The 16,448-nt window shown below is 67.7% G+C and overlaps 7 non-coding genes across 7 annotated transcripts; all 7 read right to left on the bottom strand.

The window, feature by feature from the left end:
- Positions 1 to 444: 444 nt before the first annotated feature.
- LOC132596170 (5S ribosomal RNA) lies at positions 445 to 563 on the bottom strand. Its single transcript, XR_009562270.1, has one exon. It is a non-coding gene; the product is annotated as a 5S ribosomal RNA (ribosomal RNA).
- Positions 564 to 3,259: 2,696 nt separating this feature from the next.
- LOC132596169 (5S ribosomal RNA) lies at positions 3,260 to 3,378 on the bottom strand. The gene has a single exon (XR_009562269.1). It is a non-coding gene; the product is annotated as a 5S ribosomal RNA (ribosomal RNA).
- Positions 3,379 to 4,310: 932 nt separating this feature from the next.
- On the bottom strand, positions 4,311 to 4,429 carry LOC132596168 (5S ribosomal RNA). Its single transcript, XR_009562268.1, has one exon. It is a non-coding gene; the product is annotated as a 5S ribosomal RNA (ribosomal RNA).
- A 2,695-nt stretch (positions 4,430 to 7,124) lies between these two features.
- On the bottom strand, positions 7,125 to 7,243 carry LOC132596166 (5S ribosomal RNA). Its single transcript, XR_009562266.1, has one exon. It is a non-coding gene; the product is annotated as a 5S ribosomal RNA (ribosomal RNA).
- Positions 7,244 to 9,939: 2,696 nt separating this feature from the next.
- On the bottom strand, positions 9,940 to 10,058 carry LOC132596165 (5S ribosomal RNA). The gene has a single exon (XR_009562265.1). It is a non-coding gene; the product is annotated as a 5S ribosomal RNA (ribosomal RNA).
- Positions 10,059 to 12,749: 2,691 nt separating this feature from the next.
- Positions 12,750 to 12,868, bottom strand: LOC132596164 (5S ribosomal RNA). Its single transcript, XR_009562264.1, has one exon. It is a non-coding gene; the product is annotated as a 5S ribosomal RNA (ribosomal RNA).
- Positions 12,869 to 15,564: 2,696 nt separating this feature from the next.
- On the bottom strand, positions 15,565 to 15,683 carry LOC132596163 (5S ribosomal RNA). Its single transcript, XR_009562263.1, has one exon. It is a non-coding gene; the product is annotated as a 5S ribosomal RNA (ribosomal RNA).
- Between the last annotated feature and the right edge of the window lie 765 nt (positions 15,684 to 16,448).

Genomic DNA, 16,448 nt, shown 5'->3' with positions numbered 1-16,448 from the left:
CCCGGGGAAGCGGCCCCTGCCCTCGATCCCGCTCCCGCACCCGGCCGCGGTGACACGCCAGAGGGGCGGGGTGGGGGGGGGCTTTTGTCGGAGGGAGCTGTGGAGGGACACACCGGCACACAGGTGGCGGCGCCGGGGCTGGGCGCCGGTGGGGGCGGCCAGGTGCAGGTCGAGGGGCTCGCGGGCCGAAAGGACGGCAACTGGGCCCGCGGCGGAGTCTGGGTCCGGGCCAGCCACCCCGGGAGCGTCTGGGGTGCGCCTGCCTTCCAGGGCCGCCTTCTGGCCGCCTGGCCGGCCGGGCCGGCGGGGAGCGACCCCGCCGGCGCGCGCAGTGGTGGGAGGGGCCTGAGGAGGTGGGGCCTGCAGCGGGGCCCGGCGGGGGCGGAGCCGGCGGCCCCCGCCGCGGGCGAGTAAAGGAGAAGGCGGGCGGAGCGGGAGGCAAAAAGCCTACAGCACCCGGTATTCCCAGGCGGTCTCCCATCCAAGTACTAACCAGGCCCGACCCTGCTTAGCTTCCGAGATCAGACGAGATCGGGCGCGTTCAGGGTGGTATGGCCGTAGACGGGGGCGGGGGGCCGCGGGCGGCCTCTTGAGGCCCAGTTTCGCTGGCGCTGGCGCCTTAACGCCAGCCTGGCGGCCGGCCCGCCCCGGCAGGGCCCCCTCGCCCGCCCAGGCAGGGGCAACGGAGGTCTCGGGTATCGGGCGGCGGCGGAGGGTTTGGCGACCACCTCCCAGCCCAGGGCGGCCGTGACCCAGCAAACCCTTCGGCGCTTGGCGCCCCGCCCAAGATCCCGCACGTCGCTCACAGGGACGTGGCCCCGGAGGCTTCAGGGCCCGGGGCCCGCGGTCCCTTGGGCATCGGCCCTGCCCGCCCACGCGGCCCTAGGCGCAGCCCGGCCGCAGCCCGGGCCGGCCCTCCTGCCCGACAGCAGCTGGCCCGAAGCCACCGGGAGCCACCATTGAGTCGCCACGGCCCCTCAGCCCCGGCAAGGCCACCCTTGCCCCCACACCCCCCGCCGAGCTCAGGACCCCGCCCCTGGTGGCCGGCAGGCCCGGGGAAGCGGCCCCTGCCCTCGATCCCGCTCCCGCACCCGGCCGCGGTGACACGCCAGAGGGGCGGGGTGGGGGGGGGCTTTTGTCGGAGGGAGCTGTGGAGGGACACACCGGCACACAGGTGGCGGCGCCGGGGTTGGGCGCCGGTGGGGGCGGCCAGGTGCAGGTCGAGGGGCTCGCGGGCCGAAAGGACGGCAACTGGGCCCATGGCGGAGTCTGGGTCTGGAGGGCTCTGAGCCTCCATCCGCTCTGTTGCCTCGGGTCTACCGGCCCGACGCCTGGTAGCGCGACACCCCACCGGCCCAGAGACGTAGCCTCCCCAGCTGTGCTCACAGCGAGTCCAACCGCAGCCTGCATCCCTCCACGGGACACTTGGATTACTCCCGCGATCCCCACGAGGTGCGGCACCCGGCGGCCGAATGGGCTGAGATCCTGCCCTTGCGGCGCCCTGTGGCCACCTCCGCCTCCCTCACGGTACTGGCCGAGGCCTCGGACCAGCGGGCCCCGGCTCCCAGCTCAGCGCTGCTCCTCCGCCCCTCTCACCTCCTGCCCGACGTCCAGGCTACCGAGCACCCTCCACCCCCGCCCACCTTCATGCCACTCAGCCGGAACCCGGGAGGCAATGCCAACTACCAGGTGTATGACAGTCTGGTGCTGAAGCGGCAACCGCAGGAGGGCCAAGCGCGGGCCAACTCGCTGCTACCTTCCACCTCGGCCTCCAGGCCCTCTCTGCACGGGAGCCAGACTGGGAAAATGAACTTACCAGCAGCAAGTGGGGGCAGGGGCAGGGGGCGGCAGGGCATGGAGAGAGGAATAAAGAGCGCCAGAGTCCAGGAAACATTGGTGGTCTGTGGCTTGGAAGCGCCACTCCTTCTGCCAGCCTGGGTCCCTGCGCTTGGCTTCCTGCAATAAGAAGCCAGTGTCCCCTTCTTGGCCTGAGGGTCCCTTTGGTTTAGTGGCCACAGTTCTGCCAGCAGGCCCCTCCTGGTCCTATACCATGCACTAAGTACATCTGCAGCTGCAGACTCCAAACCCCTGGTCTCTGGGCACCTCCTCTGTGTCTCAGCTGTCCCTGTCCACAGAGAGCCTCATACAAGAAGTTGCTTCCAAACTGGGAGGTTCCACATCTGGGCAGGTCCAGCTCCAGGCCCAGTGAAGGGCATGAAGAAGGCTGAGGCTCTGGACTCCAGCCAGGCCTTCAGCAGGCCTCTGAGGCCAAGGTCTTCCTAGTCTCAAGAGGGGCCAAGAGACGCAATGTGTCATTTGAACAAGTGAGTCAGCGGGCGGTGAGCGAATGAATGACCGCTCGAGGGGATGTATGCTGGCCACCGGGCCCTGTTTGACTGTCCAGGCTCAGCTTACCTGACCCTGGTTACCAGGGAATGCCACTCTGGGCCCTCCTTTTCATCCCCCTCCCTCACTGTGACCTCACCACCTGCCCCATTATGACCCAGTCTGGCTCCCAGTTAAAACTGGAGGGCAGAGGGCCCAGGCAGTCCTGGGACCAACGGCCATGGGTGAGCGAAACTACTACCGAGCCGAGCCGTTCACTGGCCCCATCCCCAGGAAATGCCAGGAGCAAGGATACTCAATTCTTCTGATCCCGGTCAGCTTCATCTTGCTCAACGTGGGGATCAACATGGTGACTATGGTCAGGGCAGGATCTGTGCAGCGCGGTTGGGGGAGCCCTGGGGTCTTGAAGGGGCTGAGGTGGGAGGGCTGCTGGGGTGTGACCGGGACAAGGGTTGGATTTCAGGGCTCACCCTGCTCCCGGCCTCCCCCCTCCCCTTCTTGCCTCAACTCTGGAGGCATCTGAAGAGATTCTTGCGGGCACTTTTCAATCGTATTTTCCACAAAGGTGAGTGGGCGCCGGCGTGGGTTCAGGGGATGTGGGCCTGTCCCCTTTCTTCTATCCCTGCCTTGATTCTCAGCCCCTCAGGAACCCAGGCCCTGACCCATCTCGCCTTTCCCCACAGACAAGCAAGCCAGCTGTGTAGGCACCCATCGCATGTGCATGCGCTGCTCCGTGGATCCCAAGAACCTGTGCTCAAGAGTTTCTTCCCACTTCTGCCATCGCCCAAGCTTCCTGCTCGGGCAGGTAAACCCACCTTGACTACTGCCTGCAGCGGGGCTCGGCGGGGGCGGAGCCGGCGGCCCCCCCGCCGCGGGCGAGTAAAGGAGAAGGCGGGCGGAGCGGGAGGCAAAAAGCCTACAGCACCCGGTATTCCCAGGCGGTCTCCCATCCAAGTACTAACCAGGCCCGACCCTGCTTAGCTTCCGAGATCAGACGAGATCGGGCGCGTTCAGGGTGGTATGGCCGTAGACGGGGGCGGGGGGCCGCGGGCGGCCTCTTGAGGCCCAGTTTCGCTGGCGCTGGCGCCTTAACGCCAGCCTGGCGGCCGGCCCGCCCCGGCAGGGCCCCCTCGCCCGCCCAGGCAGGGGCAACGGAGGTCTCGGGTATCGGGCGGCGGCGGAGGGTTTGGCGACCACCTCCCAGCCCAGGGCGGCCGTGACCCAGCAAACCCTTCGGCGCTTGGCGCCCCGCCCAAGATCCCGCACGTCGCTCACAGGGACGTGGCCCCGGAGGCTTCAGGGCCCGGGGCCCGCGGTCCCTTGGGCATCGGCCCTGCCCGCCCACGCGGCCCTAGGCGCAGCCCGGCCGCAGCCCGGGCCGGCCCTCCTGCCCGACAGCAGCTGGCCCGAAGCCACCGGGAGCCACCATTGAGTCGCCACGGCCCCTCAGCCCCGGCAAGGCCACCCTTGCCCCCACACCCCCCGCCGAGCTCAGGACCCCGCCCCTGGTGGCCGGCAGGCCCGGGGAAGCGGCCCCTGCCCTCGATCCCGCTCCCGCACCCGGCCGCGGTGACACGCCAGAGGGGCGGGGTGGGGGGGGGCTTTTGTCGGAGGGAGCTGTGGAGGGACACACCGGCACACAGGTGGCGGCGCCGGGGCTGGGCGCCGGTGGGGGCGGCCAGGTGCAGGTCGAGGGGCTCGCGGGCCGAAAGGACGGCAACTGGGCCCGCGGCGGAGTCTGGGTCCGGGCCAGCCACCCCGGGAGCGTCTGGGGTGCGCCTGCCTTCCAGGGCCGCCTTCTGGCCGCCTGGCCGGCCGGGCCGGCGGGGAGCGACCCCGCCGGCGCGCGCCGTGGTGGGAGGGGCCTGAGGAGTTGGGGCCTGCAGCGGGGCCCGGCGGGGGCGGAGCCGGCGGCCCCCGCCGCGGGCGAGTAAAGGAGAAGGCGGGCGGAGCGGGAGGCAAAAAGCCTACAGCACCCGGTATTCCCAGGCGGTCTCCCATCCAAGTACTAACCAGGCCCGACCCTGCTTAGCTTCCGAGATCAGACGAGATCGGGCGCGTTCAGGGTGGTATGGCCGTAGACGGGGGCGGGGGGCCGCGGGCGGCCTCTTGAGGCCCAGTTTCGCTGGCGCTGGCGCCTTAACGCCAGCCTGGCGGCCGGCCCGCCCCGGCAGGGCCCCCTCGCCCGCCCAGGCAGGGGCAACGGAGGTCTCGGGTATCGGGCGGCGGCGGAGGGTTTGGCGACCACCTCCCAGCCCAGGGCGGCCGTGACCCAGCAAACCCTTCGGCGCTTGGCGCCCCGCCCAAGATCCCGCACGTCGCTCACAGGGACGTGGCCCCGGAGGCTTCAGGGCCCGGGGCCCGCGGTCCCTTGGGCATCGGCCCTGCCCGCCCACGCGGCCCTAGGCGCAGCCCGGCCGCAGCCCGGGCCGGCCCTCCTGCCCGACAGCAGCTGGCCCGAAGCCACCGGGAGCCACCATTGAGTCGCCACGGCCCCTCAGCCCCGGCAAGGCCACCCTTGCCCCCACACCCCCCGCCGAGCTCAGGACCCCGCCCCTGGTGGCCGGCAGGCCCGGGGAAGCGGCCCCTGCCCTCGATCCCGCTCCCGCACCCGGCCGCGGTGACACGCCAGAGGGGCGGGGTGGGGGGGGGCTTTTGACGGAGGGAGCTGTGGAGGGACATACCGGCACACAGGTGGCGGCGCCGGGGCTGGGCGCCGGTGGGGGCGGCCAGGTGCAGGTCGAGGGGCTCGCGGGACGAAAGGACGGCAACTGGGCCCATGGCGGAGTCTGGGTCTGGAGGGCTCTGAGCCTCCATCCGCTCTGTTGCCTCGGGTCTACCGGCCCGACGCCTGGTAGCGCGACACCCCACCGGCCCAGAGACGTAGCCTCCCCAGCTGTGCTCACAGCGAGTCCAACCGCAGCCTGCATCCCTCCACGGGACACTTGGATTACTCCCGCGATCCCCACGAGGTGCGGCACCCGGCGGCCGAATGGGCTGAGATCCTGCCCTTGCGGCGCCCTGTGGCCACCTCCGCCTCCCTCACGGTACTGGCCGAGGCCTCGGACCAGCGGGCCCCGGCTCCCAGCTCAGCGCTGCTCCTCCGCCCCTCTCACCTCCTGCCCGACGTCCAGGCTACCGAGCACCCTCCACCCCCGCCCACCTTCATGCCACTCAGCCGGAACCCGGGAGGCAATGCCAACTACCAGGTGTATGACAGTCTGGTGCTGAAGCGGCAACCGCAGGAGGGCCAAGCGCGGGCCAACTCGCTGCTACCTTCCACCTCGGCCTCCAGGCCCTCTCTGCACGGGAGCCAGACTGGGAAAATGAACTTACCAGCAGCAAGTGGGGCAGGGGCAGGGGGCGGCAGGGCATGGAGAGAGGAATAAAGAGCGCCAGAGTCCAGGAAACATTGGTGGTCTGTGGCTTGGAAGCGCCACTCCTTCTGCCAGCCTGGGTCCCTGCGCTTGGCTTCCTGCAATAAGAAGCCAGTGTCCCCTTCTTGGCCTGAGGGTCCCTTTGGTTTAGTGGCCACAGTTCTGCCAGCAGGCCCCTCCTGGTCCTATACCATGCACTAAGTACATCTGCAGCTGCAGACTCCAAACCCCTGGTCTCTGGGCACCTCCTCTGTGTCTCAGCTGTCCCTGTCCACAGAGAGCCTCATACAAGAAGTTGCTTCCAAACTGGGAGGTTCCACATCTGGGCAGGTCCAGCTCCAGGCCCAGTGAAGGGCATGAAGAAGGCTGAGGCTCTGGACTCCAGCCAGGCCTTCAGCAGGCCTCTGAGGCCAAGGTCTTCCTAGTCTCAAGAGGGGCCAAGAGACGCAATGTGTCATTTGAACAAGTGAGTCAGCGGGCGGTGAGCGAATGAATGACCGCTCGAGGGGATGTATGCCGGCCACCGGGCCCTGTTTGACTGTCCAGGCTCAGCTTACCTGACCCTGGTTACCAGGGAATGCCACTCTGGGCCCTCCTTTTCATCCCCCTCCCTCACTGTGACCTCACCACCTGCCCCATTATGACCCAGTCTGGCTCCCAGTTAAAACTGGAGGGCAGAGGGCCCAGGCAGTCCTGGGACCAACGGCCATGGGTGAGCGAAACTACTACCGAGCCGAGCCGTTCACTGGCCCCATCCCCAGGAAATGCCAGGAGCAAGGATACTCAATTCTTCTGATCCCGGTCAGCTTCATCTTGCTCAACGTGGGGATCAACATGGTGACTATGGTCAGGGCAGGATCTGTGCAGCGCGGTTGGGGGAGCCCTGGGGTCTTGAAGGGGCTGAGGTGGGAGGGCTGCTGGGGTGTGACCGGGACAAGGGTTGGATTTCAGGGCTCACCCTGCTCCCGGCCTCCCCCCTCCCCTTCTTCCCTCAACTCTGGAGGCATCTGAAGAGATTCTTGCGGGCACTTTTCAATCGTATTTTCCACAAAGGTGAGTGGGCGCCGGCGTGGGTTCAGGGGATGTGGGCCTGTCCCCTTTCTTCTATCCCTGCCTTGATTCTCAGGCCCTCAGGAACCCAGGCCCTGACCCATCTCGCCTTTCCCCACAGACAAGCAAGCCAGCTGTGTAGGCACCCATCGCATGTGCATGCGCTGCTCCGTGGATCCCAAGAACCTGTGCTCAAGAGTTTCTTCCCACTTCTGCCATCGCCCAAGCTTCCTGCTCGGGCAGGTAAACCCACCTTGACTACTGCCTGCAGCGGGGCTCGGCGGGGGCGGAGCCGGCGGCCCCCCCGCCGCGGGCGAGTAAAGGAGAAGGCGGGCGGAGCGGGAGGCAAAAAGCCTACAGCACCCGGTATTCCCAGGCGGTCTCCCATCCAAGTACTAACCAGGCCCGACCCTGCTTAGCTTCCGAGATCAGACGAGATCGGGCGCGTTCAGGGTGGTATGGCCGTAGACGGGGGCGGGGGGCCGCGGGCGGCCTCTTGAGGCCCAGTTTCGCTGGCGCTGGCGCCTTAACGCCAGCCTGGCGGCCGGCCCGCCCCGGCAGGGCCCCCTCGCCCGCCCAGGCAGGGGCAACGGAGGTCTCGGGTATCGGGCGGCGGCGGAGGGTTTGGCGACCACCTCCCAGCCCAGGGCGGCCGTGACCCAGCAAACCCTTCGGCGCTTGGCGCCCCGCCCAAGATCCCGCACGTCGCTCACAGGGACGTGGCCCCGGAGGCTTCAGGGCCCGGGGCCCGCGGTCCCTTGGGCATCGGCCCTGCCCGCCCACGCGGCCCTAGGCGCAGCCCGGCCGCAGCCCGGGCCGGCCCTCCTGCCCGACAGCAGCTGGCCCGAAGCCACCGGGAGCCACCATTGAGTCGCCACGGCCCCTCAGCCCCGGCAAGGCCACCCTTGCCCCCACACCCCCCGCCGAGCTCAGGACCCCGCCCCTGGTGGCCGGCAGGCCCGGGGAAGCGGCCCCTGCCCTCGATCCCGCTCCCGCACCCGGCCGCGGTGACACGCCAGAGGGGCGGGGTGGGGGTGGGGCTTTTGTCGGAGGGAGCTGTGGAGGGACACACCGGCACACAGGTGGCGGCGCCGGGGCTGGGCGCCGGTGGGGGCGGCCAGGTGCAGGTCGAGGGGCTCGCGGGCCGAAAGGACGGCAACTGGTCCCATGGCGGAGTCTGGGTCTGGAGGGCTCTGAGCCTCCATCCGCTCTGGTGCCTCGGGTCTACCGGCCCGACGCCTGGTAGCGCGACACCCCACCGGCCCACAGACGTAGCCTCCCCAGCTGTTCTCACAGCGAGTCCAACCGCAGCCTGCATCCCTCCACGGGACACTTGGATTACTCCCGCGATCCCCACGAGGTGCGGCACCCGGCGGCCGAATGGGCTGAGATCCTGCCCTTGCGGCGCCCTGTGGCCACCTCCGCCTCCCTCACGGTACTGGCCGAGGCCTCGGACCAGCGGGCCCCGGCTCCCAGCTCAGCGCTGCTCCTCCGCCCCTCTCACCTCCTGCCCGACGTCCAGGCTACCGAGCACCCTCCACCCCCGCCCACCTTCATGCCACTCAGCCGGAACCCGGGAGGCAATGCCAACTACCAGGTGTATGACAGTCTGGTGCTGAAGCGGCAACCGCAGGAGGGCCAAGCGCGGGCCAACTCGCTGCTACCTTCCACCTCGGCCTCCAGGCCCTCTCTGCACGGGAGCCAGACTGGGAAAATGAACTTACCAGCAGCAAGTGGGGCAGGGGCAGGGGGCGGCAGGGCATGGAGAGAGGAATAAAGAGCGCCAGAGTCCAGGAAACATTGGTGGTCTGTGGCTTGGAAGCGCCACTCCTTCTGCCAGCCTGGGTCCCTGCGCTTGGCTTCCTGCAATAAGAAGCCAGTGTCCCCTTCTTGGCCTGAGGGTCCCTTTGGTTTAGTGGCCACAGTTCTGCCAGCAGGCCCCTCCTGGTCCTATACCATGCACTAAGTACATCTGCAGCTGCAGACTCCAAACCCCTGGTCTCTGGGCACCTCCTCTGTGTCTCAGCTGTCCCTGTCCACAGAGAGCCTCATACAAGAAGTTGCTTCCAAACTGGGAGGTTCCACATCTGGGCAGGTCCAGCTCCAGGCCCAGTGAAGGGCATGAAGAAGGCTGAGGCTCTGGACTCCAGCCAGGCCTTCAGCAGGCCTCTGAGGCCAAGGTCTTCCTAGTCTCAAGAGGGGCCAAGAGACGCAATGTGTCATTTGAACAAGTGAGTCAGCGGGCGGTGAGCGAATGAATGACCGCTCGAGGGGATGTATGCCGGCCACCGGGCCCTGTTTGACTGTCCAGGCTCAGCTTACCTGACCCTGGTTACCAGGGAATGCCACTCTGGGCCCTCCTTTTCATCCCCCTCCCTCACTGTGACCTCACCACCTGCCCCATTATGACCCAGTCTGGCTCCCAGTTAAAACTGGAGGGCAGAGGGCCCAGGCAGTCCTGGGACCAACGGCCATGGGTGAGCGAAACTACTACCGAGCCGAGCCGTTCACTGGCCCCATCCCCAGGAAATGCCAGGAGCAAGGATACTCAATTCTTCTGATCCCGGTCAGCTTCATCTTGCTCAACGTGGGGATCAACATGGTGACTATGGTCAGGGCAGGATCTGTGCAGCGCGGTTGGGGGAGCCCTGGGGTCTTGAAGGGGCTGAGGTGGGAGGGCTGCTGGGGTGTGACCGGGACAAGGGTTGGATTTCAGGGCTCACCCTGCTCCCGGCCTCCCCCCTCCCCTTCTTCCCTCAACTCTGGAGGCATCTGAAGAGATTCTTGCGGGCACTTTTCAATCGTATTTTCCACAAAGGTGAGTGGGCGCCGGCGTGGGTTCAGGGGATGTGGGCCTGTCCCCTTTCTTCTATCCCTGCCTTGATTCTCAGGCCCTCAGGAACCCAGGCCCTGACCCATCTCGCCTTTCCCCACAGACAAGCAAGCCAGCTGTGTAGGCACCCATCGCATGTGCATGCGCTGCTCCGTGGATCCCAAGAACCTGTGCTCAAGAGTTTCTTCCCACTTCTGCCATCGCCCAAGCTTCCTGCTCGGGCAGGTAAACCCACCTTGACTACTGCCTGCAGCGGGGCTCGGCGGGGGCGGAGCCGGCGGCCCCCCCGCCGCGGGCGAGTAAAGGAGAAGGCGGGCGGAGCGGGAGGCAAAAAGCCTACAGCACCCGGTATTCCCAGGCGGTCTCCCATCCAAGTACTAACCAGGCCCGACCCTGCTTAGCTTCCGAGATCAGACGAGATCGGGCGCGTTCAGGGTGGTATGGCCGTAGACGGGGGCGGGGGGCCGCGGGCGGCCTCTTGAGGCCCAGTTTCGCTGGCGCTGGCGCCTTAACGCCAGCCTGGCGGCCGGCCCGCCCCGGCAGGGCCCCCTCGCCCGCCCAGGCAGGGGCAACGGAGGTCTCGGGTATCGGGCGGCGGCGGAGGGTTTGGCGACCACCTCCCAGCCCAGGGCGGCCGTGACCCAGCAAACCCTTCGGCGCTTGGCGCCCCGCCCAAGATCCCGCACGTCGCTCACAGGGACGTGGCCCCGGAGGCTTCAGGGCCCGGGGCCCGCGGTCCCTTGGGCATCGGCCCTGCCCGCCCACGCGGCCCTAGGCGCAGCCCGGCCGCAGCCCGGGCCGGCCCTCCTGCCCGACAGCAGCTGGCCCGAAGCCACCGGGAGCCACCATTGAGTCGCCACGGCCCCTCAGCCCCGGCAAGGCCACCCTTGCCCCCACACCCCCCGCCGAGCTCAGGACCCCGCCCCTGGTGGCCGGCAGGCCCGGGGAAGCGGCCCCTGCCCTCGATCCCGCTCCCGCACCCGGCCGCGGTGACACGCCAGAGGGGCGGGGTGGGGGTGGGGCTTTTGTCGGAGGGAGCTGTGGAGGGACACACCGGCACACAGGTGGCGGCGCCGGGGCTGGGCGCCGGTGGGGGCGGCCAGGTGCAGGTCGAGGGGCTCGCGGGCCGAAAGGACGGCAACTGGTCCCATGGCGGAGTCTGGGTCTGGAGGGCTCTGAGCCTCCATCCGCTCTGGTGCCTCGGGTCTACCGGCCCGACGCCTGGTAGCGCGACACCCCACCGGCCCACAGACGTAGCCTCCCCAGCTGTTCTCACAGCGAGTCCAACCGCAGCCTGCATCCCTCCACGGGACACTTGGATTACTCCCGCGATCCCCACGAGGTGCGGCACCCGGCGGCCGAATGGGCTGAGATCCTGCCCTTGCGGCGCCCTGTGGCCACCTCCGCCTCCCTCACGGTACTGGCCGAGGCCTCGGACCAGCGGGCCCCGGCTCCCAGCTCAGCGCTGCTCCTCCGCCCCTCTCACCTCCTGCCCGACGTCCAGGCTACCGAGCACCCTCCACCCCCGCCCACCTTCATGCCACTCAGCCGGAACCCGGGAGGCAATGCCAACTACCAGGTGTATGACAGTCTGGTGCTGAAGCGGCAACCGCAGGAGGGCCAAGCGCGGGCCAACTCGCTGCTACCTTCCACCTCGGCCTCCAGGCCCTCTCTGCACGGGAGCCAGACGGAAAATGAACTTACCAGCAGCAAGTGGGGGCAGGGGCAGGGGGCGGCAGGGCATGGAGAGAGGAATAAAGAGCGCCAGAGTCCAGGAAACATTGGTGGTCTGTGGCTTGGAAGCGCCACTCCTTCTGCCAGCCTGGGTCCCTGCGCTTGGCTTCCTGCAATAAGAAGCCAGTGTCCCCTTCTTGGCCTGAGGGTCCCTTTGGTTTAGTGGCCACAGTTCTGCCAGCAGGCCCCTCCTGGTCCTATACCATGCACTAAGTACATCTGCAGCTGCAGACTCCAAACCCCTGGTCTCTGGGCACCTCCTCTGTGTCTCAGCTGTCCCTGTCCACAGAGAGCCTCATACAAGAAGTTGCTTCCAAACTGGGAGGTTCCACATCTGGGCAGGTCCAGCTCCAGGCCCAGTGAAGGGCATGAAGAAGGCTGAGGCTCTGGACTCCAGCCAGGCCTTCAGCAGGCCTCTGAGGCCAAGGTCTTCCTAGTCTCAAGAGGGGCCAAGAGACGCAATGTGTCATTTGAACAAGTGAGTCAGCGGGCGGTGAGCGAATGAATGACCGCTCGAGGGGATGTATGCCGGCCACCGGGCCCTGTTTGTCCAGGCTCAGCTTACCTGACCCTGGTTACCAGGGAATGCCACTCTGGGCCCTCCTTTTCATCCCCCTCCCTCACTGTGACCTCACCACCTGCCCCATTATGACCCAGTCTGGCTCCCAGTTAAAACTGGAGGGCAGAGGGCCCAGGCAGTCCTGGGACCAACGGCCATGGGTGAGCGAAACTACTACCGAGCCGAGCCGTTCACTGGCCCCATCCCCAGGAAATGCCAGGAGCAAGGATACTCAATTCTTCTGATCCCGGTCAGCTTCATCTTGCTCAACGTGGGGATCAACATGGTGACTATGGTCAGGGCAGGATCTGTGCAGCGCGGTTGGGGGAGCCCTGGGGTCTTGAAGGGGCTGAGGTGGGAGGGCTGCTGGGGTGTGACCGGGACAAGGGTTGGATTTCAGGGCTCACCCTGCTCCCGGCCTCCCCCCTCCCCTTCTTGCCTCAACTCTGGAGGCATCTGAAGAGATTCTTGCGGGCACTTTTCAATCGTATTTTCCACAAAGGTGAGTGGGCGCCGGCGTGGGTTCAGGGGATGTGGGCCTGTCCCCTTTCTTCTATCCCTGCCTTGATTCTCAGCCCCTCAGGAACCCAGGCCCTGACCCATCTCGCCTTTCCCCACAGACAAGCAAGCCAGCTGTGTAGGCACCCATCGCATGTGCATGCGCTGCTCCGTGGATCCCAAGAACCTGTGCTCAAGAGTTTCTTCCCACTTCTGCCATCGCCCAAGCTTCCTGCTCGGGCAGGTAAACCCACCTTGACTACTGCCTGCAGCGGGGCTCGGCGGGGGCGGAGCCGGCGGCCCCCCCGCCGCGGGCGAGTAAAGGAGAAGGCGGGCGGAGCGGGAGGCAAAAAGCCTACAGCACCCGGTATTCCCAGGCGGTCTCCCATCCAAGTACTAACCAGGCCCGACCCTGCTTAGCTTCCGAGATCAGACGAGATCGGGCGCGTTCAGGGTGGTATGGCCGTAGACGGGGGCGGGGGGCCGCGGGCGGCCTCTTGAGGCCCAGTTTCGCTGGCGCTGGCGCCTTAACGCCAGCCTGGCGGCCGGCCCGCCCCGGCAGGGCCCCCTCGCCCGCCCAGGCAGGGGCAACGGAGGTCTCGGGTATCGGGCGGCGGCGGAGGGTTTGGCGACCACCTCCCAGCCCAGGGCGGCCGTGACCCAGCAAACCCTTCGGCGCTTGGCGCCCCGCCCAAGATCCCGCACGTCGCTCACAGGGACGTGGCCCCGGAGGCTTCAGGGCCCGGGGCCCGCGGTCCCTTGGGCATCGGCCCTGCCCGCCCACGCGGCCCTAGGCGCAGCCCGGCCGCAGCCCGGGCCGGCCCTCCTGCCCGACAGCAGCTGGCCCGAAGCCACCGGGAGCCACCATTGAGTCGCCACGGCCCCTCAGCCCCGGCAAGGCCACCCTTGCCCCCACACCCCCCGCCGAGCTCAGGACCCCGCCCCTGGTGGCCGGCAGGCCCGGGGAAGCGGCCCCTGCCCTCGATCCCGCTCCCGCACCCGGCCGCGGTGACACGCCAGAGGGGCGGGGTGGGGGTGGGGCTTTTGTCGGAGGGAGCTGTGGAGGGACACACCGGCACACAGGTGGCGGCGCCGGGGCTGGGCGCCGGTGGGGGCGGCCAGGTGCAGGTCGAGGGGCTCGCGGGCCGAAAGGACGGCAACTGGGCCCATGGCGGAGTCTGGGTCTGGAGGGCTCTGAGCCTCCATCCGCTCTGGTGCCTCGGGTCTACCGGCCCGACGCCTGGTAGCGCGACACCCCACCGGCCCACAGACGTAGCCTCCCCAGCTGTTCTCACAGCGAGTCCAACCGCAGCCTGCATCCCTCCACGGGACACTTGGATTACTCCCGCGATCCCCACGAGGTGCGGCACCCGGCGGCCGAATGGGCTGAGATCCTGCCCTTGCGGCGCCCTGTGGCCACCTCCGCCTCCCTCACGGTACTGGCCGAGGCCTCGGACCAGCGGGCCCCGGCTCCCAGCTCAGCGCTGCTCCTCCGCCCCTCTCACCTCCTGCCCGACGTCCAGGCTACCGAGCACCCTCCACCCCCGCCCACCTTCATGCCACTCAGCCGGAACCCGGGAGGCAATGCCAACTACCAGGTGTATGACAGTCTGGTGCTGAAGCGGCAACCGCAGGAGGGCCAAGCGCGGGCCAACTCGCTGCTACCTTCCACCTCGGCCTCCAGGCCCTCTCTGCACGGGAGCCAGACTGGGAAAATGAACTTACCAGCAGCAAGTGGGGGCAGGGGCAGGGGGCGGCAGGGCATGGAGAGAGGAATAAAGAGCGCCAGAGTCCAGGAAACATTGGTGGTCTGTGGCTTGGAAGCGCCACTCCTTCTGCCAGCCTGGGTCCCTGCGCTTGGCTTCCTGCAATAAGAAGCCAGTGTCCCCTTCTTGGCCTGAGGGTCCCTTTGGTTTAGTGGCCACAGTTCTGCCAGCAGGCCCCTCCTGGTCCTATACCATGCACTAAGTACATCTGCAGCTGCAGACTCCAAACCCCTGGTCTCTGGGCACCTCCTCTGTGTCTCAGCTGTCCCTGTCCACAGAGAGCCTCATACAAGAAGTTGCTTCCAAACTGGGAGGTTCCACATCTGGGCAGGTCCAGCTCCAGGCCCAGTGAAGGGCATGAAGAAGGCTGAGGCTCTGGACTCCAGCCAGGCCTTCAGCAGGCCTCTGAGGCCAAGGTCTTCCTAGTCTCAAGAGGGGCCAAGAGACGCAATGTGTCATTTGAACAAGTGAGTCAGCGGGCGGTGAGCGAATGAATGACCGCTCGAGGGGATGTATGCCGGCCACCGGGCCCTGTTTGACTGTCCAGGCTCAGCTTACCTGACCCTGGTTACCAGGGAATGCCACTCTGGGCCCTCCTTTTCATCCCCCTCCCTCACTGTGACCTCACCACCTGCCCCATTATGACCCAGTCTGGCTCCCAGTTAAAACTGGAGGGCAGAGGGCCCAGGCAGTCCTGGGACCAACGGCCATGGGTGAGCGAAACTACTACCGAGCCGAGCCGTTCACTGGCCCCATCCCCAGGAAATGCCAGGAGCAAGGATACTCAATTCTTCTGATCCCGGTCAGCTTCATCTTGCTCAACGTGGGGATCAACATGGTGACTATGGTCAGGGCAGGATCTGTGCAGCGCGGTTGGGGGAGCCCTGGGGTCTTGAAGGGGCTGAGGTGGGAGGGCTGCTGGGGTGTGACCGGGACAAGGGTTGGATTTCAGGGCTCACCCTGCCCCGGCCTCCCCCCTCCCCTTCTTGCCTCAACTCTGGAGGCATCTGAAGAGATTCTTGCGGGCACTTTTCAATCGTATTTTCCACAAAGGTGAGTGGGCGCCGGCGTGGGTTCAGGGGATGTGGGCCTGTCCCCTTTCTTCTATCCCTGCCTTGATTCTCAGCCCCTCAGGAACCCAGGCCCTGACCCATCTCGCCTTTCCCCACAGACAAGCAAGCCAGCTGTGTAGGCACCCATCGCATGTGCATGCGCTGCTCCGTGGATCCCAAGAACCTGTGCTCAAGAGTTTCTTCCCACTTCTGCCATCGCCCAAGCTTCCTGCTCGGGCAGGTAAACCCACCTTGACTACTGCCTGCAGCGGGGCTCGGCGGGGGCGGAGCCGGCGGCCCCCCCGCCGCGGGCGAGTAAAGGAGAAGGCGGGCGGAGCGGGAGGCAAAAAGCCTACAGCACCCGGTATTCCCAGGCGGTCTCCCATCCAAGTACTAACCAGGCCCGACCCTGCTTAGCTTCCGAGATCAGACGAGATCGGGCGCGTTCAGGGTGGTATGGCCGTAGACGGGGGCGGGGGGCCGCGGGCGGCCTCTTGAGGCCCAGTTTCGCTGGCGCTGGCGCCTTAACGCCAGCCTGGCGGCCGGCCCGCCCCGGCAGGGCCCCCTCGCCCGCCCAGGCAGGGGCAACGGAGGTCTCGGGTATCGGGCGGCGGCGGAGGGTTTGGCGACCACCTCCCAGCCCAGGGCGGCCGTGACCCAGCAAACCCTTCGGCGCTTGGCGCCCCGCCCAAGATCCCGCACGTCGCTCACAGGGACGTGGCCCCGGAGGCTTCAGGGCCCGGGGCCCGCGGTCCCTTGGGCATCGGCCCTGCCCGCCCACGCGGCCCTAGGCGCAGCCCGGCCGCAGCCCGGGCCGGCCCTCCTGCCCGACAGCAGCTGGCCCGAAGCCACCGGGAGCCACCATTGAGTCGCCACGGCCCCTCAGCCCCGGCAAGGCCACCCTTGCCCCCACACCCCCCGCCGAGCTCAGGACCCCGCCCCTGGTGGCCGGCAGGCCCGGGGAAGCGGCCCCTGCCCTCGATCCCGCTCCTGCACCCGGCCGCGGTGACACGCCAGAGGGGCGGGGTGGGGGTGGGGCTTTTGTCGGAGGGAGCTGTGGAGGGACACACCGGCACACAGGTGGCGGCGCCGGGGCTGGGCGCCGGTGGGGGCGGCCAGGTGCAGGTCGAGGGGCTCGCGGGCCGAAAGGACGGCAACTGGGCCCATGGCGGAGTCTGGGTCTGGAGGGCTCTGAGCCTCCATCCGCTCTGGTGCCTCGGGTCTACCGGCCCG

The sequence above is a fragment of the Globicephala melas genome, unplaced genomic scaffold (genome assembly GCF_963455315.2).
Source record: "Globicephala melas unplaced genomic scaffold, mGloMel1.2 SCAFFOLD_522, whole genome shotgun sequence".
NCBI classification, from domain to species: Eukaryota; Metazoa; Chordata; class Mammalia; order Artiodactyla; family Delphinidae; genus Globicephala; species Globicephala melas.
This window is presented reverse-complemented; position numbering and strand designations above follow the sequence as displayed.